The sequence below is a fragment of the Equus quagga genome, unplaced genomic scaffold, assembly GCF_021613505.1.
Source record: "Equus quagga isolate Etosha38 unplaced genomic scaffold, UCLA_HA_Equagga_1.0 146_RagTag, whole genome shotgun sequence".
Classification (NCBI taxonomy): domain Eukaryota; kingdom Metazoa; phylum Chordata; class Mammalia; order Perissodactyla; family Equidae; genus Equus; species Equus quagga.
The window spans coordinates 9,415,198-9,437,863 of record NW_025796728.1 but is presented as its reverse complement, the minus strand read 5'-3'; the positions used below and the strand labels follow the sequence as shown (position 1 = coordinate 9,437,863).

Here is a 22,666-nt window from a genome sequence, read left to right as displayed (position 1 = left end):
CAGATGTTAGCTCAGGGCCAATCTTCCTCACACACAAAAAAATTAGTTCATGATTCCTTACAATAATGCAGAAAAAGAAAGCTAAAATAAATGTGCATTTTTATTAAAAAAAAAAACTAAAGTAAGCAACACTATTTGTTCAAGTTGTACAGGACTGTAGTGGATATGGAGAGCAAAGACTCTTCTAGAATGGGGTTTCCCAATCTTGGCACTATTTCACATGTGGAGCCAGATAATTCTTTGCTGTGTGGGGCTATCCTGTGCATTGCAGGAGGTTTGGTAGCATCCCTGGCCTCTGTCCACAGATGCCAGTAGCAGCTCACGTCTCCCAGACTGTGACAACCAATAATGTCTCCAGACATTGACAAATGTCCCCTGGAGGACAATCTCAATCAGTGGAGAACCACTGGTCTAGAGCACTGGTCTAGAACCACCCTATATGCCAGCAGTAGTCACTATCTCAAACGGGATTCAGGAATCAGGAATCAAGTCTGTAAGAACTTTGTAAGATCTGGACAAGCCATCTAACATAGCAGTTTCCTTCCTGTGACTTAATGCCAGGATGACTGTCCTTCTCATCCACTCCCTCCCCGTCACCCGGTTTACTCCCACCACCCTGATCTTCCCTGTAGACAGCCTATGAAAAGCAACCTTTTACAGATTTGAACCATGAAAGCAGAAAGACTCGGAGAAATTTACAGCACTGCGAAACATAACTCCTGTCAGAAAAGTCCCCTCCCTTCTACCCAATTTTATTTATTTTATTTTTTTTTTCCTTAAGATTGACACCTGGGCTAACAACTGTTGTCAATCTTTTTTTTTTTTTTTCTGCTTTATCTCCCCAAACCACCCCCTGTACATAGTTGTATATCTTAGTTGCAGGTTCTTCTAGTTGTGGGATGTGGGACGCCACCTCAACGTGGCCTGATGAGCGGTGCCATGTCCGCGCCCAGGATCCGAACCCTGGGCCGCCCCAGCGGAGCGTGCGAACTTAACCACTTGGCCACGGAGCCGGCCCCCTACCCAACTTTAAAGGTAAGGAAATTAAAAGCCAGTAAGGTGAAAGGCCATGTCCGAGGTCACTTGTCTGAGGCCTTATAAACCGGTGGCAGATCCTGGTAAGAAGACTAGTTCCCAGTCCAGGGATTTTCCCAAACCTGACCTCATTTGGGAAGCCTTATGAGAGTCCAAATCCTGACTACTGTTTACCCTGGGCAAGCTGCTTGACCTGTCAGTGCCTCATTTCACGTCTACAATCAAGAGTAATAAATAGTAGGACTGACTTCTTAGGGGCGGTTTTGTTGATTAAATAAGGTCATGCCTAGCATACAGTAGGTGCTCATTCAATGTCAGCTCCTTGTTAGCCATTATTATTTTCTATTTTTAACTTTCAACTTCAAATATTTAGTTACAGATAGCTGTTCAGCGATTCCTCAGACACAAACCTCCTCCTTTCTCTGTGTGATCTCTGGTACGCATTATAGCAGCTCCTCACCAAAGTATCTGTCCTCTTAAAAACAGAATTTAGGGGCTGGCCCAGTGGCGTAGTGGTTAAGTTCACACATTCCACTTTGGCAGCCCAGGGCTCACAGGTTCAGGTCTCAGGCGCAGACCTACACACTGCTCATCAAGCCATGCTGTGGCTGCATCCTACATACAAAACAGAGGCCGACTGGCACAGATGTTAGCTCAGGGCCAATCTTCCTCACATACAAAAAACCAAACAGAATTTAAATAAATGTGAAATCTTCAAGCACTACATATCCTTTTGAAAACTGACCCATCTTATGCAAAACCAAAAACCACACCATTTGGTCCAATTAAGCAATAATAAACGTGATTACACCTCGAGGGCTCCTCTGGTGTTGACATACCAGAATGAAAAGCTGCAGCCGTTGACAGTTTCCATAGGCATGATTACAAAACATTATCCATAGTAACCTCTTCTACCTCCACCCACTCCTAATGGTTTCTGATTTTTAAACCATTACTTTTTTGGACTGAAGTTTCCCATTGCTTCAGACCAAAATATAACATTTTATTCCTAAGAAACTGGAAATATATGCTCAATCATTTTTTTTTTTAGAATAACCAGTGGTGGAGGAGGCAGGCTTGCAGTGGCGGTACCAAAAATGAACAGACAAAGCTTTCACTCCTCTAAGCTCCAAGAGCCTTGTGCCTCATCTACCATCACACGCCAGTGCTTACTCTAGTTGCTCAAAAAATGGGTCTGCTAGAGATACAACTCAGCCTTTCGCAATGGAGTTTAAAGTGTGTTTGTATTGGCTTCCAGTTTCCACACACATAACACGCAGACGTGCAGCAAGCCCGCGTGAAGTTAGGTAAGGAAGACACGAGAAATATACATTCTAAGTGAATCCATTTTTATGTGTCACTATTTACAGCATGAATTTGCATGCCCTACACAGTCGTAAATCACAAGGAAATCTACTATGCTTCATCACTCAATGCAATATTTTTTTATCTTTTGTAATGTGGGGTGAATTTTTGTTCGTGCATGATTTATACTTAGTTTTCAATATTAAACATATGTTATTTAATATACATTAAATATATATTCTATATTAAATATATTTAATTATCTTAGCATATACTATAATACTTATAATAGCATATAAATGTTAACACATAATGCAAATATCAAGCATTTAATATTGAAATATTAAATATATAAGATTAATTTGAATTAGAAGATTCTTGATGGCTGAAACTATACTTAGGAATTTGTAGGGGCCGGCCCTGTGGCTGAGTGGTTGAGTTCGCATGCTCCACTTTGGCAGCCCAGGGTTTCACCCATTCGGATCCTGGGCGCGGACATGGCATCACTCATCAGGCCACGCTGAGGTGGCGTCCCACATAGCACAATCAGAGGCACTCACAATTGGAATACACAACTATGTGCTGGAGGGCTTTGGGGAGAAGAAGGGGGAAAAAAAAGATTGGCAACAGTTGTTAGCTCAGGTGCCAATCTAAAAAAAAAAAAAACATTTTTTTAATGTTAATGCACCCTAACCCACCCCCCTTCAGTTTCCTATACACAGTAGATGCTCAGTTAGTGTTAGAATACTATTTTTACATTTGCGATACAAAAAAGTCCCCAAACCTTATCTATATTTGCAAATCTGGACATAGTGAGAAAGAAAGAAATACTGAAATGCAAGATAGTTGCCTAGAAGAGGTGGTTCCCACTCTTGCTGGAGGTTTCAACATCTCCTTGGGATGTTTAACAGGCATCTCAGTGAACATGACCCAGACTCAACAGGTTTTTTTTTTGCTGAGGAAGACTCGCCCTGAGCTAACATCTGTTGCCAATCTTCCTCCTTTTTAGCTTGAGGAAGACTAACCCTGAGCTAACATCCATGCCAATCTTCCTCTGTTTTGGACGTGGGTCACCACCACAGCATGGCTGACAGTGGCGTAGGTCTGTGCCCAGGATCCGAACCTGTGAATCTGGGCCACCAAAGCGGAGCACACCAAACTTAACCTTAACCGCTATGCCACGGGGCCAGCCCCCAAACTCAACTTTTGATTCCCACTGCCCCCCTCCTCATACCTCTTCTCCTTCAGTCTCCCTCACTGCACCCAGTAACTCAAGCTAGAATCCTCATTCCTCCCCTCACCCCTACATCCAGGCCATCACCAGCCATTGGTGACACCCGCCAGGGTTGAACTGAGACTGTAAAAAAGGCAGGAGGAAGCACAGAAGAAATCCCACGTAGGTGACCAGCTTCCCTCCACCTCCACAGCAAGCCTTAAAAAGGAACTATAATCTTCTCACTTTGGTGCTGTGACAGTGCCCTCCAATCCAATCTTTGACCAGTCGTTAGTCATCTTTTAACAAGTCAATCCTCTTTAGCGGCTTTCCATTGGGCTCAGCAGTCACAAAATGCAAACTCTTTTCCACGGTCTTGAAGGGCCTACATACTGAGGTCTCAGTAACCCCCACAACCCTCCCTCGTGCCCCTCTGCTCCTAGCTCCCAATGCTGCAACAGCATCAGCCTTCTTTATGCCCCTCAACAAGCCAAGCTTTTTCCAGCCTTCGGACCCTCACAAATGCTACTCCATCTAGCAAAGATCTTCCTGTCCATCAGACGCCTTCAGCATCACCTCACTGGAAGAGCCTTCTCAGACCACTGTAGCTAAGAGTCCACCTCCTATTGTCTCGTACCCATTAGTTCCTTCAGAGTACTGAACCCCATCTCCACCCCCAAAGGAAGTCCCACGAGGGCAAAGAACTTTCTCCACTAAATACCTAGTACCCAGTGTCTGGCACATAGCAGCTGCTAAATAAATAACAGTTGAGTCTGTGTCTACATAAGAAAAATAGGTTTTTCCAATGTCTGGTTTAAACCAGTTCAATTCATATTCATCTCTTTTTTTTTCAAGTGTACCTATTTACTAGGTCTGTATTTTGATAAATTTTTCTAACTCATAAATAATTACCACCAGCTCCTTCACACAGTATATTGTTAAAGACAGACCTAATTTAACATTTATACGCTATTCACTTTTAATGTCCCATTCAGTACATATGGTAAGTAATAAAATGATTTGCAGAAAGAACTACAAATATTAGCTGTTTATTAGGTCTATTTTGGTTTTTTCTAATTCCTCAACACATTGTCCAGTTGCTATCAACTGGGGTGAGAGCTTCTAAATCAATTTACTATCAATTATGATAATAGCTTCCAAATCAACTTAGAAGTGAGAAAAACCCAAACAATTCTAAATTAGCCACAAACCATGACGAACAAGAGTCAAAAATGACTAAATCCAGGATTTCCATGTACCTTCAGCAGAATTTATACACTATTGTTGGTTTTTGTTTTTGTTTTTACTTCCAAGCACCTTCCTGGAGTGTATACTCACTTTCAAGACCACTTCTAGGGTTCCCAAGCCTAGCAGCCTCAGGATTCTACCAACCAGTGGGGAAGCCCTTTCCAGTGTCCAGTGATGGATCTAAAAGAAACAGGAGGATTCATAGAGGGAGCTGTACCTCCAAGGACCAAGGAAAGCCATTTTGCCAAACCAAGGTAATCGTGCAAAGGTAGAGAATGAGGCCAAGGCTAGCAAATGGGTATGACAACCAGAGAGCTGTTGTGGCTCTCGGTAAAAGACCAAGGTTTTGCCCAAAGGTTCCGAGGAAATATGAAACACTCAGACAATGACACTAGCACTCATTTCATGCCAGGTCAAGGCAAAATACCTAATGGGGCTCTGCCATCGAGAAAAATCTAGACGGAATCCTGGAGCAGCAGCAGATGGCATTTGGCAAAATCTCAAAGGTCAACAGAGATAGTTAAAAAAAAAAAAACGAAAACCTGTCCTGACAGTTACTTTGAGAAGAATCATTAATTATAATTAAATGACAATAGAAAAAGTGATAAACAATATAGCAACATGAGTTAGCCAAGTATAATTATCTGTAGGGCATGCAATTCACAAGACTGGTTCAAAGCAGAGGGCTGCAAGGACTAGATGGAAATCACAAAAAGATTGCCAAAGAAGAGGCTTTGATTTGGAAACAGAAGGGCTGCAATGATTGCGCCATACCACAAAGCCCTGCCTTGCTCGTTACTTAGTCATCCGCCTCCACGGAGCGCAGAGAAAATAAAGAAGCCAGAGGAAACATGGCGGCGTAAGAGGAGAGGCCCAGGAGAAAAACCCACCCTCACTCAGACAGATACGTTCATGACTGTATTTTGAGTAGAACACACAAGTTGTACTACACTTTCAGTCATACTTGGGGTGTATAAAAGCCAGTGTGACTTATTCATTCACTCAACAAATATTTTTTTGAGTACCTATTCTCTGGCAGACTCTGCTCTGCTGTAGGGTGCTTGGGATACATCAATAGAGGAAGCAGACATTCTAGTGGGGAGGAGATACACAGTGAGCCACACAGTTATATAACATGCTAAAAAGTGATAAGTACTATATAAAAAACAGAGCAATGGAGGGAGATAGAGAGTGCCAGCAGGAAGGCGAAATTGCTGTTTAGAAAACGGGAGGAAGAGCAAAGACTTGAAGGAGGTGAAAAAGTGAGCCATACAGATATTTGGAGAAGATGGTTCATGGAGTGGGAGCAGCCAGTGCAAAGGCCTGAGGTATGAAACTGTGGCTAAAGCAAAGAAAGTAAAATGGAGTGAGTGATAGGAGGTGAGATTAAAGAGATAGTGGGAATAGAAATTTAGTGCCTCGTTGGCTTTTGGGTGAGATGGAGAGGTGCTGGAAAGTTTTCAGCAGGGGACTGACAGGATCTGACTTCTGTTTTAAAAGAGTTGCTCTTGGGGCTGGCCAGGTGGCATAGTGGTTAAGTTCACTTGCTCCATTTTGGTGGCCCAGGGTTTGTGGGTTCGGATCCCAGGTGCAGACCTAAACACCTCTCATCAGGCCATGCGCGATGGTGGCATCCCACATACAAAATAGAGGAAGACTGGCACAGATGCTAGCTCAGGGCCAATCTTCCTCACCAAAAGAAAAAAAAAAAGAGTTGCTCTGGATATTGTGTCAAGAAGAAAGTATATGAAGCAAGGGCAAAGGTGGAAGCAGGGAGAACAGATAAGGCAGATTCTGCAGTTTCACTGACTAGTTCATTGACTAGCTCTAGCCTATGGGGAAAGGGCAAGACCCTTCAAACATTACCAGGATGTGCGAGAACATGGGTGTTACCATTTCATTTCAGGGTCTGTGTTCCTCCTACAGTTCCCACAGGGAGAATGACTCCTGGGTGCCGCTCTGGGAAGGCTGCTGGGAGACTATTCCAAGACTCTGCCTTCCCAGGTTCCGTTCCAGCTGCTAGGAGTGATCATCTACGAATATGGAGCAACTGCAGATGAAAGGCACAAATTCCAGGGCTCACGGGAAGTTTCTGTTTGCTCACTGGCAAATCCACATATACCTTGTGGTGGATCCTGGAACTCACAAAGTGGAGCAGAGAGCAAAGGAGGTCCCCGGGCCAAACTACTGTTTGCACCAACTGGGAAGAGCTAACTCCTTAGCAGAGTCCCTTCACTCTGCAAAAAGGGTTTCACTGGACGCAATTCTCCCAATGCTTCTCCAGCCACCTGCCCCCCTACCTCATTTCTCTTGCTTGGCCGAGAGTACACCGTTAGCCCGTAAAAAAAAAAAAAAAATCCATTGTGCCTCACAGATCTGCATATTCACCTGAGACTGCCCTTCCTTTCTTGGATGTCTTCGTTCACTCTCCCTAATTTTGAGAAAATGCACGTTTTCCTAACAACTGTCTAATAAATTCCTTCTAATTTTGAGAAAATGCATTTTTCCTCCTTCTCACAGCTACCTATTAATAAGTCTGTGCCCTTTCAAGAACGTTAAAGAGCAGAAAAAGAGGTATAAACTTTTAAACAATGTGATGGGCACCTAAGCACTGTCACAATTTGCCCCCTCCCTCCTCCTGGCCTCCCCATCTGGCCACGCTTTCAGAGGCCTGGCTGTGGAGGGGGCTTCCGTTCTGGTTCATTCCTGCCTGAGTTCACTACAGCTCCACTGTATTTCCTCTACCCAACAATTTTTTTGTAAAATACTTGTGGAAGACATAGAAGTCATCCAAATAAATATGGTGTATAGAAAGTATATGAAGAAGGGAATGCAAAAATGCCATTATGTGTGTATAATGGTAAAGTATTTGGCCAAAGAAATTCTTAATTTAGTGAGCACTCACTATAAACTAGGAAGATTGAAGGATGCAAAATATTCTTCAGACACAAATCCTGTCTCCAAGAAACTTAATTTTTGTTTGATATGGAGAATAGTGCATGCATAAAAGCAAGGAGTGATACAAAATTCCAGAAGTGCACAGATAAGGCACTGTGGCAGTTCTGAGAAAGTCCCATATCATATATTATAATCACACTGGTTAGTACTAACCAGTAAAAGTCATAACAGGAACTACTTAAGTCTCACATATTAAGTTCTTTTACACAGAAAATTTCTACTTTGCATTATCCATTTCCAGAATCTACACTCCATTTTCGGCAGGACACTTGGCAGTCTCTCACTGGACAGATCTAACAGCATCATTCCTTGTGTCTGTAATCAACCCCTTATAGCTTAGTGAGAGGAAAAGAAAAAATGTACCTTGGTGATTCTTTTTCTCTTTTTTTGAGGAAGATTAGCCCTGAGCTAACATCTGCTGCCAATCCTCCTCTGTTTGCTGAGGAAGACTGGCCCTGAGCTAACATCCATGCCCACCTTCCTCCACTTTCTGTGTGGGACGCCCACCACAGCATGGCTTGCCAAGCAGTGCCATGTCCACACTCGTGATCTGAACCTGCGAACTCTGGGCCGCCAAATCGGAACGTGCGAACTTAACTGCTGCGCCACTGGGCCAGCACCAATACCTTGGTGATTCTAAGTAATCATTTCCCTATACAACTAAGATACTAAAACCAAAAGAAACTTAGCAAAACATTGCCCACCTACAATGGCAATGGCCATCTGGTCAAAGCCAAGGAGTGATGTTAGGAAGAGAAGCCTGGATTCCAACCAGCAGAAGAGGTCACCAAAGAAAACTCTCAGATGGACAAGGGTAAGGGGACAAGAATTCAAACACAGAAACGCCTCCAAACACACAGTCCACATTTCATGAGGACTATGGATCATACCTTACTGACTACATGCCAAGCACTGTTTTAAACTCCTCCTTACAATAGATTAATTTATTTAATCCTTATAACAACCCTGTAAAGTAGGCATTTTACAGTTGAGGAAACTGAGACACAGAGAGATTAGGTAACCTGCCTGAAGTCCCACAGCTCATAAGTGGCAGAGCCAGGATCTGAACCAAGGCAGTCTATGCTCTTAGCCACTCTGCCATGGAGTTTGCAGGAAGTCATCCCTTTCCCCCAAATTGTCATTTTCACTCTGGCTAACCCCGTTTTCTTTCTCTTCACACGTGACCACATTTTGCCGATTACCCTGAGAACAAACTAGCCCACAGAGCTGCGCTCCCCTCTGCGTCAGCAGGCGGCAGCTTTTGCCTTTTATGATCTCATTAAAGTCCAAGGTAATCCACAACCACCACCTTCTTCTGCGTGGAGAACTATATCACAGAAATTAGCTGGGAAAATTAAAAAAAAAAAAAACAAAACCACAACAAAAACATCAGGCCATTGAATTTTCTGTTCATAATAAGCTGCAGTGCCCCATTGAGTTTCCTGTGTCACCAAACCCTCCCAGTTGTGGGAACACAAAGGCAACTTTGTCTTGAGAAAGCTACTGAGGAGATGGGCCTAATCTTGGCAAGGGCTTGGTGTACCGAGAACCATGTTATTATTTTTTTAAATAAATGACAACAAACAAAAAGAAATATTATTTAAGCCATCTTTTCAAAAGTCACAGTGTTATTATCATCGTGGACGAGCATTCCTACTTTTAGAATCTTGACTATTTTACCTGAGCTCAAAAGGCCCAAATATACATTTTCAGAATGGCAATCAAACTGATCTAGACAATATCCACCTGAGAAAATCCTCTTCATTTGATTAAGTACTTATTTTTTTCTTTTGACATGTAAAAGGTTTTACAAAAATGATTGAGCCGGGTCTCAGGGCTCTCAAAGGTAAACACTTTCTATTATAATTTTCACAAGTTGGCGTTTCCTTGATCAGGTGGAGGCGTCCTGTTCCTGTTTCAGTTACATAATGCCCTGCATTCACTGTACACCCATCCACTGCCCACTGGTACGTACTGTATATTTAACTCTTGCTCACCCATATGTGGATTATCCATAGCTTCTGGGATCAGGTTCTCTTTCTCCCCAGTTGGTGGAAACTCAAAGAACATGAGCAAAATTGACTATTAGCCAAAGCAAAGCAGAATCAGGAGGCTAAAGCTTTCAGCAACTCCGCTTGCATTCAACACCCACCCACCGGCACTGACCACGGTCTTGGCACTGGGCCGCCATGTTCCCAAGAGCCGCAAACCTACAGTATCCCCAAAGATCAGAGGAGACCAGATATTGTTTTCTTGATTAATGTGACTGGCTGTAATTTACAAATAAAGTATACACTTCTGCAGAAGCAGGAATCTGCTGAGGCCAAAGGATTAATATTTTCCCAGAATCACAAAGGGCTTTCCGGGTTACACCAGCACTCTGTCTTCTGATGTCATCTCTCTTAAATGGCCTTCAGAAAGGTAGAGATTGTACTTCTGATTTCTAAAATGACCCCACTATTAAAACCAGATAAGATTTACCAAAAAAGCAACTATAAACTACACTCAATCATTTCTATTATAGTATCAGTTTACTTACGTTGTGTATCTTATAAACATATGAACTATATACATCTAAACATACCCACAAATCATTTTTGCATAAACTAAGTTCCTCTGATGACAAAAATTGAATATTGACAACAAAAGAATGCTCATGTTATATATGCAAGTTACATAAGCGGAGCTGTGATTTTGTTTCAGGTGTCCTAAACCACGGCAGAAAGGCAAGGCAAGGCGCAGTGGGAGTGTAGTTGAAGGGTTTGTGCCTCTTGTAATCAGATTACTTTTGCTTGTACTAAGAAATAGCTTAAATTCATTCAAATTAGCCATCTATTGCAGAGCCCTGGGAGCACTGTAATTACAAAAGGGGCGACAAGCTTCAAATTCTTACAGTTGCCAGTTCACCTGCCACAGTTTGATGGCACTGACAATCTCCCGTGTGAGCTTTCTGGTAAACTCCATACTACTAATGGTGTCTGGAACGCACCTGTTTCTTGGCCACTTATTCCATTTATTCCTCCAGACACTCTCTTCCCTTCTACTTTCACTGGACAACTCCTCCCTCATGTCTTTTTCAGGGTAAAATATAAGAGGTTCCGAACAGAGAGGGTGCATTGACTTCAAGGGGTCTTTGACTCCTCTCCCCCAGACAGATGCTGACAGAATGGAAGGGGAAGCAACCACGACAAGAGAAGCAGAAACAATCAGAAATCAAGCTCACACCATCTCAGGATTGTTTTACTGACAAGATGATTCAGGACCACACACAAAAGGTGGCAGGGTGCCATTTCCCCCTAAATCCCTCCAGCATTACATGTTTCCAACAACTTGGGATGACGAACAATTACTTACTATCATTTCTACAACAGTTCTTCACTGGAGGTTTCAAAGGCCTCCTATCTCAGAACCCAAGTGATCTCTGCATTGCTGTGATTGAAAATCTTTTTCCAGTTGTTCTTTGAAGCAATTACTCTAAGCAGGTGGTTTTGACTAACACACACATCTTACCAGATTAAACCAGAAAATCAACGTCATCATAAGACACTGAAACTGCTCCCAAGAGGAAAAACATATCTCTTAATCGGGCCAGTAGTTGAAATGTTGCAACAAAACCTTTAACTGGGAATCATTCTGACAACCACTTTTTAAACTGCATTTACGTCTTCACTGTAACTTCATAAACATTTGGCACACAAACTCTAGATTCATGCAAAATATATCCTTTTTCTAAATCTTATGAATCCCAAACTTAAACCCTCTTCAGAGTAAGTTTTTTCTAGGATTATGCATCCTCTAAGAAACCCTAATCACAGTTTCACTGGAAACTCAGTCCAATTTTGAGGGGATCTCCCTCCACACACCAGCACCCCCACATCCATTCCCCTGCCCATCCTTTAAAAATCAGAAGGGTCTTGAAAAGCGGAGGTGGAAACCTGTCTGAAATTGGCAAATATTTTCCTACAGCAGTCAAAGCTCAATCATTTAGGACATGATTTACTTTCAATCTTCAGATCAAGAGTAGAATTTTAAAAATAAGTTCATTTTCTAAGAAACTAATTTCATCTATTTTAACCTTGTAATCTTTGTTTAAATTACCTAGAACGGGTTCCATTACTAGTAAACCAAAGAGAACAGTCTAATCGGAAGGTTCTTATCACATGAGGAAAAAATAATCTGAGTCGTCTTAAACACTAGTGAGAGCAAGTATACAGGACACGTGTCCAGAAACACATAGTTTCCTTCCCTTCTGAGTCTACTTCATCCTCAGTGTCACCAACTGTTTGAGGCAGAATCCTTTCAAAATATAGTCTGGAGCAGCACAGTGGGGGAATCAAAAATAAACACGTTGACTATTAAAACTATGGCGATTGGAATAAAGTGATGATGTCGAATTTTCAAACCTACAAGCTTCTGAAAGCTCAAAACCAAGAGGAAGACAGCAAATCTTCAAAATTTGCTTCATTTTCAGCATATGTAAAAAAAGTCTCTTTTCAGATGAATTTAGGTGTAGCCTCGTCAAGTAAAGAAGCTTGGCAGAGTTAGGCTAGCTGCTTTGTTTTTGTCAGCTCATTTCTTCACTTAACAAATATTGAAAGTTAATCATGAAGCTGGGCTCTTGTGAAATTTCTGATCCCTCAATCTCCCAGTATGCAGTAATTGAGTCAAAGAGGCCAAAGATACGAGGACCAGAACAGGGAGAAGGGGAAGGTAGATAAAAAAGGATACAAAAACCCAAACTTCTTTCTTTTCCTCCTCCTGTTTCCCTTTTGGCCTGGGTTGGCTTTGTTTCCCTCCAAGATGTCACATCATCAACGGGACAAAGATGATTGTTTCAATTAACAGCAACACCAACTCCCACAAATGCTATCTCATGGCCTTGATTGGGTATTCCAGTTTGTCTAGGGGTTCTGTGTTTTATGCCGCTGACAACCTTTGACCTTTTAGATTTGGCACCTGCAATTCTCAAACGCTCCTGATCTAATTGTAATAGTGCTTAAAACTGCGGCGACGTCTTCACGGTTGTGTTGTCAACTCTTCGCTTTCTCTCTCCTAAAAGATTCATGTGACTCCAGCATTAAAAGTTTTTAAAAGAACAGTTTTTTTAAAAAAAAATTTTTTTAAGAACACATTTCTAATCTACATTCCTGCTAAACTGAGTGAGCCATTAAAATGCCACTAGGAAAAAATTGCTTGATTTTTCATTCAAATCAGTAATGGCCTAGAAGTAAACACCTTGAGGACACTATCCTTCTAAGCCTCAAGAAAGGAGCCACATCCCCACACGCCTTGGGACACAACCCAAGAGTAAATGAACTTCTACCTAATTAAAAAATAAATCATTTACTTGAAAAATTCCACTTTATTTTAACTGATTTCTTAAATATCGGGTGACTGGTGATTCGTCAACTGTCATAATTCCTCATCAGTCCTATACTTTTATGCAGATTGGATTTTTAACTTTAAGCAACTAAACCTCCGCTCAGGGTTACCTTTGGAGGTAAATTACTACAGAAAGATACATCCCTCCCACCTTAACACTTAATAAGATGCCTGTCATGAATGTTCCCAATCTCACTTCAATAATCTGACTAAAAAGTCACCTGTGCCTCTGGACGGCCCAATGACGTGTTTTCAAGGGTGAAAAAAAAATCTGTTTCGGGTATGGAAAAGGAAACATGAGGGGGCTGACTGTACATGATTTTCTGCTTTTCCAGAAGCTGACGCTTTTAAAATCCTTTTATAAACCCTTTCTTTCCCACGAAATATACCAGAGTCGGAAGGAGGGTGGTAGAATGTGGGAGCTAAGGGCTAAAGAAAGAAGAAAAAGGAAAAAAATTCCAAAATTGGGACCTAAACGTAAGATTAAGGCACAGTAGTGAGAAGGATTTCCAAAAGCCACCTTACCTTTGTTATGTATTTGGAGTCGCCCACTTCAGAAATTAACACCATTCACAGCCCGGTAGCAATTTACACAGCTAGGAAGGAACCCTACAACATCTTCTCGGCCTCCCTCTTTTTAATGTAAAACCAAAATAAGGAGTGTCCAGCTACTCCCCCACCGCGCCGCTTAAAGCAACAGATCGTTTGAGACTTAGCTCTCAGGCTCTGGGAATTCCAGTTTGTCAGAATTTCTTAACCTTGGAAACCTGCAGAGAGAAACTCTCAGCGAGGACAACTCCCCGAGCCCCCGGCTTCTCACTGTCCCGAACTGCGCATTCCAAAGTGGGAAGCAGGAGCGATAACCAGAAGGCAGCTCTCTGGGGCTAAATTCCTTGGCGGGAGCGAGAAGCTGAAAGCGCGGCGAGTCCGCGGGCGGCGCGGCGCCCGTCCCGCACGCGGGGGAGACTGGCGGCCCCGGGAGCCCAGCTGCGTCCGGCACTGCGCACGGGGAGCGCTCTGAGTCTCTCCGAGCTCTTCCCCGGGCCCTCCTCCCTCTGCCCGCTGCCCTCCCCCAGCCGAGGCCATTCGCCTCACAGTAGCAAGGTTGTCTCTCGTCTACTCCCTTCCCTTAAACTCACCAAACCAGATTTTTACTCCCAACACCGGCAACTTCCCGTAAATCTGCACTGAAATTTTATCCAGCCCGCTGAGCCTCCGCTGGCTAAAGGCCAGCGCAACATTCCTGTTGTTTTAGGAGCGCAGATACCTTTGCTGAAGGTTAAAAAAAAAAAAAAAAAAAAAACTGCCTTGATGGCAGAGACTTGGGGACTTCACCAGTCAGACTTCTCTCCCCGCTCAAAAAGTCACGTCTATTTCAGACACCCAGAAAGGGCCCCAGAAGTGGCACCTGCTTCACCTGAAGACATCTGTCCGCATCAGACGTCTGGCCCCCTTTGGGCCGTTCAGAGAAACCAAGCAGAAGCATGTTTGAGGAATAAGGAACCTGCCGCTGAATCACGAGCCGAGCAGTCCCACCCCACCCCCGGTCTTCTCCCTACTAAAGAAGTCGTTTAACCAGGTAGGATCAGAGCGAGCACCGCGCCGGGCCTGATGGAAAGGGGGACCTCCCAAAGTGTCCTTACCTGAGAGATGACGGCTCAGGCGAGCGCAAGAAGGAACAGTCACGCGGACGAAGCCCTGACCTTTGCCGGGACCTTCGCAGCAGGGCCTGGGGCCTGGGCGCTGCTCTTTCAGAAGTGGCTCATTTTAATGCGCTCTGACCTAGAGTTACAGCTGGTTTCTAGAAAGGGAACAAAAAACACTGCGTTTAAAAACAGCTGCCGAGCCCTCCCTTAACCTTGCCTGCTCTCTGGGGAGTCGGCTCTAACCCCCCACCCCATCCCATCCCCAAGAAACCGGCAATCCGAGCCCCTCCCCTTCGCATTACCTGTTTACACAAGAGTTAAGGAGCCTCACGCATTTCAATAGAGCGCTAAGCCCGTTTGCAGGCGCGTAATCGGCCAGCAGAAATCGAATTCTGTGTCTAAACAAACTAGAAGAGGAAGCAGGCACTACCAGGAACCTAAAACGGAGTTGTGATTTCGGGTTGCAGTGTCATTCAACTGAGAAAAAAATGTGCTGTTTCTCATTGGGCTACTTTAGCGAAGAACTTGTCCAGAAATACTTTTGGCTGGTTAAATGAGTTAATACGAAGAGCTTAGAACCGTGCCTGGCACACAGCATCAGCGGCCATTGTTATTATTACTTGTATTTGTGCTATGGCTTTTTTCTGAAGTGCAGAGGGCGTGATCAGAGTTAGAAGGGGGCTCTAGACCCTGCACTGCCGCTCACTAGCTGTAAGCCCATGAGCAAATTTTTTAAACCTTTCTCAGCCTCAGTTTCTGGAAGATTCTGATGAGATTTTTGCAAACAGTTTACATTCATGGTGGACAGTCTTGAATATAATGGAAAATAAAGTTCCCGTAAAGGAATGTACAACTGATTTCCATCTCACTTAAAAGTTGCAAGATTGACAAGATACATGGAGATAAATTGGCCTGCACATTCCATGCAGTTCACTAATAGAAAGGAAACCCAGGACCCAGCCATCAGCCATGGGTGCGTGCTTCGTTCTGATTTGGACTAGGCACTGACCCTGGGAGAGTTACTTAACCTATTCAGTAGAAGTTGATGCTGGAGAAATAGCAGTCATTGTCATTTGAAAAACAGTGTGAAATAGGGGGAAATAATTTTCTAACTTCTCATAAACGTTAGAAAATGATTACTGGAGGCTAAAATGTGATCAGTGTCGACACCTTTTTTCCTCCACATAACTTCCCTGTTAAAGAAATCATAATCCCTTTATATTAATGGGGCCCTTTGAACTTTACCAAGCACTTTCACGCACCTCCTCTTATCTGAACCTGACAAATCAATTCTCCTTTATCCCCCTTTTGCAGATGAAGACAGTGAGGTCAATTAGTTCCTGGTTTCGCTGAGTGCTGAGGCCAGTACTAGTTCCCAATTCTAGTTAAATCTAAAAGCAGCATTTGCCACCTTTAGGAAAAATGACTCCTTAAAACCAGCAAAGAATTCTAAAACATTTTAGATGCCTTTGGTTTTTTTTATCTTCCCTATGGGGCAAGATTTAACCAAGATCAATTAAACATTTTCCGAGTTTCAGATTCATTCGTGGTCAGTACAAGTCAGGGTGAACTATAAACAGCAGGCAGTGGTAGTACTCCTTGGATCTGGTTCTCTCATTCTGTCTGAGGGTAGACACTGCCAGCCATGAATGGGGGCTCCGCAACCTTAAGACAACTTCAAAACTCCAGTTCCACATTCGCCTTAATTTTTCTTTTCTTTTCCACAAGCATCTGGATTGTGGCCTCAAGAGCCTCTTACTGTCAGGGACCCTCTGAGTTAGAGAATTCAAGAGGGGCCATTCTCAGGCTCACAGATTTTTCCACCTCAGAACAGGTTTTTCCATAGGAAGCCCTGGGCCAAAGCCTGGGGAATAATGACCAGGAATAATAAAATGAGTTTGAAAGTGTAGAGGTCAGTGATTCCACGTAAACTGGAGCTGGAGTCAGGGAAGATGGCCCTTGAGGAGGCATAGGTCCCTGGAAGTGAGTCTTTATGGCAACTCTGAGTCAATTCCTTCCTCTCGAATGTTGCCTGACACTTCTGCTGCTTCTTTCTCAGTTTTGCCCACCACCACCTAATTAAACAGGCATAATTTTTGTTCCTAACTACTTCACACTACCCCCGCCACCCCCCAGAATATGGCAAAACTAAAACATTTTTAAAGTGGCAGGCTATGGCAAAAGAAATGTGAACTTTCATTATTTCTTCTTTGTGGTTAACCTTGATGCCGGTTTATCATTATCATTATTATTATTATTATTATTTTATTCTCAGGCAAACCCCATTATCCTGGGGCATTTTTGTTTTGCAGAGCCCTGCTTTTTGCCTTCTGCTTCCTTCTTTCCCTTCTGCCTAAGAGGCAATGTGATGGAGTGAATGCAAACAGCACGGGGATTGATTTCCTACAGATTTGAGTTTGAATCTCAATTTTACTTCTTAGCTATGTGACGCTGGACAAATCGCTTAACTGCTCTGAGCTTCAGTTTCTTCACTTACAAAATAATAACACCTGCCTCTCTGGATTTCTAGAATTAAATGAGAGGTGAAATCTCATCAGGATTCCTGGTACGTAGAAGATAATCAAGAAATGGTATTTCCTTTTGTACCTGGAAAAACTCACTCCACAGCTCACAAAGAATTGTCTTTTCCATATTTAAATCTTAGATCAAATAACACTATTCCAAGATACCCTCATTAACATAGGCAAGCCTCAGACTTTGGTAAAGAACCAAAGTCTAATAATAACCACTATCTACATAGCATTCCCAATGATACATTATCATTGATCATCACAACCATGTGAGGCAAGTATGGGCAAAGCACAAATCATTTGTATTGCCCCATTGCTCTGATTAGGAAATTGAGGCTCTCACAGAGTTATTCCAGGGCTGGCCTGGTGGCACAGCAGTTAAGTTTGCACATTCCACTTCAGCGGCCAGGGGTTCGCTGGTTCGGATCCCAAGTGTGGACTTACACCCTGCTTGGCAAGCCATGCTGTGGCAGGCATCCCACATATAAAGTAGAGGAAGATGGGCACGGATGTTAGCTCGGGGCCAGTCTTCCTCAGCAAAAAGAGGAGGTTGGTGGCCGATGTTAGCTCAGGGCTAGTCTTCCTCAGGAAAAAAAAAAAAAAGAGTTATTCTAAGCTACTGATAAGTAGCAAAGCCAGGTTTTGTACTGCTTTTCACTACTACTAGAACTGTGATTACTCTATTCATATACCCAGTTAGGGAGCAGAATCAAAGAGTTCTAGAAGATTGTTTTAGCTCTTAGTTGTGGGGAGAGGGCCAGGAGATTCCGGCCATAGTTTCTGGACACTTCTCATTTTGAAGACATGGAAACCCACAAAGAACCCTATCAAAGATCTGTGCCCTATAAGAGTGAGATGTGCTGACCTTACGGTGTACACTGCAAATTCTATGACAAGCAGAGGGGTAGCAAGGTAAAGAGCTTCGGGCTCGAAGTCAGCAGGGTCCAAGTTTGCATCCTGGCAGTCGTGGGGTGTTGGGCAGAGTTTGGGAACTCTCCAAACCTCAGCTTGGTGCTGATGGCAAAACTAACTATAGGGTCTTCATGAGGATTAAATGAGATGATACATATAAAAGCACAGTGCTCAACATACTCTAAGCTTTCACTACATGTTAGTTATTCTTCTTAAAGACCAGAGACCACGTACTAATGTGAGACTTAAATGAGGCATATAATAAATAAATGCAAAGAGCTTAGAACAATGCCTGGCACGTAATAATTGCTGTTTGTTTGTGATATTACTGTTTTATTATTTCCCTCTATAACAATTTTGGTGACAGTGGTGAGGTCATGATAAGCAACTGACTTTTGCGGGGGAGGGGAACTTCTGTTTATTCTTCTTTTTTTTTTTTTTTTGTGAGAAAGACTGTCTCTGAGGTAATATCTGTGGCAATCTTCCTCTGTTTTGTATGTGGGATGCTGCCACAGCATGGCTTGATGAGCAGTGTATAGGTCCATGCCTGGGATCCGAACCCGTGAACCCCAGGCCACCAAAGCAGAGTGTGCGAACTTAACCACTACACCACCAACCCGACCCCTGTTATTTATTTCTTATGACAGCCGACCTTTTAGGTAGCACCTTATAGTGGATAAAGGATAATATCTTCCCAGTGGTTTTACTTTCTACCTATTTCCCCTAATTTTACCAGGAACAGAAAAATTATTGCAGGATAGAATAAAACCAGCAGCCTGAACCCAAGCTTTCTATTGAGGCAGGTGATATTTTTCCCAACAGAAATTATTCAGAAAATAAACCCTATTTTAATCTGGAACAAGCAACTCGACCCAGAGAGAGACCTCTCGTCCCCACAGTTTCCACAGCCCCTCCTTTCCTCATGTAGCTACCCACAGAAGCCTTTTCTAAAGAAATCTTTCATTTTTTAATTTTTATATTAAATCCCCACTGGCTCTAATGTGTGCAAATTTAAGACATGTTATTTCTAGGCACTCTTTATCCAAAATCTTTAGCCCAGCAACTAACCCTAGGACGCAGTCATCAGCCCATAGGTCGAAGGATGCGGGAGGGCCATTCAGAACTCTGTTAGAAGAGCGTCTGGTCTGTGGTTTCCATGCCACACCGTAGGAGGGCCCCTAACTGAATTTTAAAAATGTACTGAGTTCACAGAAAAGGGAATTAAGTATAGCAGGGGTTCCCTCTGAACATTAATCTCGGCAGCCAAATCCTTCATTTTGAGAAAGGCCTTCAACACAAGGAGCCCCTTGACCTTCGTTCTTCCTGCACAAATAGCTTTGCCAAGGCCCGCCTGCTTAGACCCAAGGCTTTCCCCACCTCCACCCGCCCGCTGAGATGGAAGGAGCACTCCTGTAAATTATAGGCCCTAAAAGGCCCACTCGAGACCAAGAAATGGTTTTGTTATGGCAACAAGTGCTGTTAATTCCTTTATATCCCTTTAAGACTTATTCCCCACCAGAGAAGATCTCCAGATTTCTTTTCATTTTATAATAGAAAACAGCCTCACATAAGAAGCTCAATCACTCAGCCATAACTTATCAGAAAAGCTTGTCAACATAAAATTACTAACATTTATTAAGTGCTTACTGGAGTATTTGCTAGATGCTGTCTTAAGCACTTTACATGTGTTAACTATTTAATCCTCACAACAACCCCATGACATAGACTGTTCTTATAGCCATTTTAGAGGTGAAGAGACAAATGCACAGAGCAGGTGACACTGCTGAGGTCCCACTAGAAAGTGGCAGGGTTGGGGTTTAGCCCAGGCAGGCCAGCTCCAGAGCCTATGATCCAACCACTACACTCTACAGCCTTACGGAAGGTTCTATATACGTCTATGATTATCTCAGATATGAGTGTGAGTATTTCAGTAGCGGTAGTGCCAGTCTAAAGACAGTGCCTGGCACATAGTAGGCACTCAGTAAGTGTTTGATGAATGAATGAGTGAATGTAGATATATATTTAAATGTTGTGATACCAGTCTGTAGAAGTGTGTGTCAAAGGAGGTAAGGTTTAGCTCATCTGGGATCTGAGGTTTAAGGTCACATTAGAGAATGAATATGTGTGTTTTCAAAAGTACAGATAATGTTTTAGTTTGACATACACTGTAGGGTATGAATATATGAGCATTTTAGAGGATAGAATTCATTGCAAGTGTGGCCAGATTTTTTTCTTTTTTTTTTGAGGAAGATTAGCCCTGAGCTAACATCTGCCACCAATCCTACTCTTTTTGCTGAGGAAGGCTGGCCCTGAAATAACACCCGTGCCTGTCTTCCTCTACTTTGTTTGTGAGACGCCTGCCACAGCATGGCTTGACAAGCAGTGCTTAGGTCCGCACCTGGGATCCAAACTGGCAAACCCCAGGCCACCGAAGTAGAACATGTGAACTTAACCGCTGCATCACCAGGCTGGCCCCAAGTGTGGCCAGATTTACTAACCATAAAACGCACATAAAGATAAGGTAAATTTGGGCCGGCTCAGTGGCGCAGCAGTTAAGTGCACATGTTCCACTTTGGTGGCCCGGGGTCTGCCAGTTTGGATCCTGGGTAAGGACAAGGCACCGCTCAGCAAGCCATGCTGTGGTAAGCATCCCACATATAAAGTAGAGGAGGATGGGCAAGGATGTGAGCTCAGGGCCAGTCTTCCTCAGCAGAAAAAGAGGAGGATTGGTAGCAGTTAGCTCAGGGCTAATCTTCCTCAAAAAAGAAAGGTAAATATTCTCACTTTTGCTTCTATTGTCTCTCTGCTTGGAATATCCTTGTATACACCATTTATCCATCCATCACCAGTATAAACACTGTAGTTAAGAGCACAGTCTGGAGCTGGATACTTGAGTCTGAATCCTGTCTCTGCCGCTTACTAATTGTGTGACTGTGGGGAAATAGCTTGACCATCTAGGCCCTTAGACTCCTCATCAGTACCCGCATCATTAGGAGTGTCAGGAAAATTCCATGTGTTACTGTGAGTGGTGTGCTGGGAACAGCGCCAGACCCTTATAAGCCCAATGTAAGTATCTTCTGTTATAATTAATCATCCAATCATCCATCCATTGTTTCATTCAACGAATATTTATCAAGCATCTACTGTGTGTCAGGTTCTGTGCATCATGCCAAATATAGAAAAATAAATGAGGTATGGTCCCTCTCTTTGAGGAACTCATAATCTATGGCAACAGGTAAGCAACTAGCCAGTGGCCTTGTAGTGTGTAAGCCCAGGAAGTTAGTGGCAGCCCAACTTATGCTCAGGAAGTCGGTCTGGGGGAGATGGTGTGAGAACTGAGGGACCTGAAGGTTGCTTAGGAGTTAGCTGGGTAAAGAAGATAAGAAGTATATTTCAGGAGAGTAAAAATCACCAAGAAACAGAGATGGCGGATTTAGGGGTGTGAGGCAAGTTTTCTATAGCTGGAGGGTTGGACAGCAATGGTGTAAGATGAAATTGAGAGATAGACAGGGGTCAGTTCATGAGGAGAATTATGTTTTATGCTAATAAGTTCAGAAGGGTTTCAAATAGGGAGTGCTGAGATCAGATTGGCGTATCTGTTAGAGTCTAGAGTAGGAGCAAAGGAGATGAAGAAGAGAAGACTCAGGATATATTTAGGAGGTAAGAGTCATGGGGCTTAGTGATTGATCAGATATTGGGAGTGAGATAGGAGACACGAGAAGATTTGGAGTAGAGATGGTCATTCATTTCATAAATGTTTATTGAACACCCACTATGTGCCAAGCACTGTTCTAGACCTTGAGAAAACAGCAGTGAACAAAACAGACACAAATCCTGTCTTCATGGAGCTCACATTGTGGGAGACAGACAAAAAAACAAAATAAATAAGTAAAATATACAGCAGATTTGGTGATGGTAAGTACTAAGAAGAAAAGTTAAGCAGGGAAGAAAAAATAAAGCTGGGGCAGGTTGCAATATTTCAAGGGTGGTCAGGGAAGATCTAAGAAGGTGACATCGAGAGGGACTGAAGATGATGAGAGACAGAGCAATTCAAACACTCAGAGGAAGTGTACTCCAGGCAGAGTAAGAGTGTTCTCGGCATATTCAAGAACAGCTAGAAGGTTGGTATAGCTGGAGGAGGGATGTTAGGAGAGAGCGATAGGAAATGAGTTAGAAAGATAATGAAGCCAGACTGCGTGCAGCCTTGTGGGCCATTGTGAAGCCTTTGGCTGTTGATCTCCTTGAATCTGAGGTGCCTGTGGGACACGTAGGCAGACAGGCCTAGTGAGAAGTTCATCAGGTGGTCCTGGCAGGCAGGAGAATGTCCCTAGACATAGTTTCAGTGTCTTGGCAACAAGTTGGTGGTGCTTGAAGCCATAAGATCACTGAGAGCATTGGGAGAGCAAGAAGAGAAGAGGAATGGAGACAGAGACTCT

At 43.2% G+C, this 22,666-nt stretch overlaps 1 protein-coding gene across 5 annotated transcripts in view; it reads right to left on the bottom strand.

Annotated features, from left to right (window-relative positions):
• LOC124232966 (RNA-binding protein 47) overlaps positions 1 to 15,216 on the bottom strand; it is a 147,514-nt gene extending 132,298 nt beyond the window's left edge. For 2 of the 5 annotated variants that reach the window (XM_046649934.1, XM_046649941.1), the window contains exon 1: positions 13,667 to 14,168. The gene's annotated coding sequence lies outside the window, so the exon portion shown is untranslated. Of the gene's footprint in view, positions 1 to 13,666; positions 14,169 to 14,280; positions 14,529 to 14,784; positions 15,044 to 15,089 lie in introns of those variants that run through there. The other 3 variants (XM_046649936.1, XM_046649935.1, XM_046649938.1) reach the window with 3 other exon arrangements.
• Between the last annotated feature and the right edge of the window lie 7,450 nt (positions 15,217 to 22,666).